General features: G+C 34.5%; 1 protein-coding gene across 2 annotated transcripts in view; it reads left to right on the top strand.

The window, feature by feature from the left end:
* Window positions 1-2,500, top strand: part of LOC125038277 (glycine receptor subunit beta-type 4-like) — a 107,540-nt gene that overhangs the window by 9,622 nt on the left and 95,418 nt on the right. The window lies entirely within an intron of this gene.

Raw genomic sequence — 2,500 nt, 5'->3', positions numbered from 1 at the left:
AAGTCTAGATGATGGAAAACCTATGAGCTGGCTAGGTATATTTACGCATAGCTGCTCCCTTTTAGCACCAGGCTAGCCAGCGGTGGCAGCTGCAAGTGAAAGTGTGCGAAGCACTTTAGACTATCTAGGCTGCCACACCATCGCTTCACCTTACCTGAGCATGAAGCCCCCACACATGATATAAATATGTGTGTGTGAATATATATATATATATATATATATATATATATATATATATATATATATATATATATATATCTTTTCCCTGACAGCCATCCACTGCAGGACATAGGCCTTACTCAATTCACTGTTGAGAGGCTATTTGGCAGTACCACCCTTGCTTGATTGGATGCCTTTCCTAATCAACCGCTCGGCCCGCTAACACCTGTGCCATGACGGTGACTTCACCTATGACACCCACGTTTGACTTCTCAAGGCGATCTGTCACTTTCTCGCCGTGATATCGGGCTCGAGCCAGTACTCAGAACGGAGGCATTTTTACGCCCGCTGCGGCGGGGAAATGAACTCGGGACCATCAGGGTTGAAGTCCAGTGCTCTAACCACTGGACTATCGCGGCAGTCGTGTGTGTATATATGCATATATATATATACATATATACATACATACATACATATATACATATATATGTATATATATACCTATATACATATATATACTTGTATATGTTTTTATATATATATTTATATATATACATATATTAATATATATATGTATATATATATATATATATATATATATATATACATAGATGTGTGTATATATATGACAACCCTAACAGTGTGCGATACAGCATATATTGGCGAAACTAGCCACGGTTTCAACACCAGGATCTGCGAACATCGATTTGATGTCAGTCACCATAGGACTTCCAACGCCGTGGTGAAGCTGAAAATCTACCGAACTGGAAGGAAGCAGTAGTCCATGGAGGATTAAACAAACAAACATATTAAGGAATACATCGCGACCGAGAAAAATGTCAAAGCAGCATCGGGCAGATTCAAATTATCCAAGGTCGCGGCAGCAATTATGCGGGTAATAATTGGGAGGTTACAGTCGTCATGTGTTTCGTCAGCTCATGTCTGATATATATATATATATATATATATATATATATATATATATATATATATATATATACTCTTTAGTTTCTCGTATGTATGTATTTCTGACGAAGATATAATCGAAACCATTCAAATAAATCATTTATAGTGTGAAGATATTAATCCTCATCCATACCTTTTCTACATACGTCAAGATGAATAGGGTTCATATATATATATATATATATATATATATATATATATATATATATATATATATATATATATTTATATATATATATATATATACACAGTATATATATATATATATATATATATATATATATATATATATATATATATATACACACACACATATGCATATATGTGCCTATATACAGATAAATATATATATATATGTATATATATATGTATATATACATATACATATATAAATAATGTAAATATATGTATATAATTGCGTGTATTTTTACCTAACACGATGGTAGGTACCCCAGGCAATCAATGTGTGTCTCATTCATTTACCTGATGAAGGTCACAAGCTTAACTAGAAAAACGTTAAATTAATTCATAAACCAGCAAATTCATATGAAAGAGAAATGCTAGAAACTCTGATTATTAGAATACTTCACAATTTTAATTAAGTGCAGGTCAGTGGGACTTGGATGACCTTACCTTGTCGTTAGCCAGTAGAGCCTTCCCCAGACTCGTGGACTTTGACCATTCTCCTGAAATCTGATTCAGCTTTTGTTTGTTCTGTCTCTCTACCATTATATAATCTTGTCAAAAGTCCCTCCATATATCCATTTAGATTAATTATTTGTCTGAAGAGGAACTCGCGAAGAGTTCGAAACGTTACGATATTATTACATTTCTTACTGTGGTTGTTTTCATATTCTTATATATATATATATATATATATATATGACACATATTGACTTAGAAGCACAATCACGCACATATATCAAATTGATAATGTAAAAGAACTTCGATATGTGCCTTTTCATGGCCTTTATACAGCACCACATTAAGGAACCTCGCGAGTGCAGTAAACAGAGAATTTATCTAGATCTTTCACAATCTAGAAAGCCGCCACCCACGACCCAGCTCCTCGGGCATTTGCATGTTTCCTGTCCCTTGTGAGAAACTCCTCGAGAGAACAGACGAAAACTAGTGACGTCTGGCTGCATGACTTTAAAACTGGCCTCTAACTTTTCCAACATTCAGTGGTTGTTTGCAGTGGGAATGAGGAGCGTGAAATTGCTGAATGACAGATAGTCCGGGAGAATAATTGTACATATGTATTTGTTCATTCTGAGTGGATGTTTGTGTATGGTTTGTTATGCTTATTATATAAATCTGAATAAACATGAGTTAATTTTCTTAGCTGTCGCACTCCGGAGAATCTATGATAGAG

Source organism: Penaeus chinensis, chromosome 24, assembly GCF_019202785.1.
Source record: "Penaeus chinensis breed Huanghai No. 1 chromosome 24, ASM1920278v2, whole genome shotgun sequence".
Lineage (NCBI taxonomy): Eukaryota > Metazoa > Arthropoda > Malacostraca > Decapoda > Penaeidae > Penaeus > Penaeus chinensis.
The sequence above is the reverse complement of the archived record's forward strand: the minus strand, read 5'-3'. Positions and strand labels throughout refer to the sequence as shown.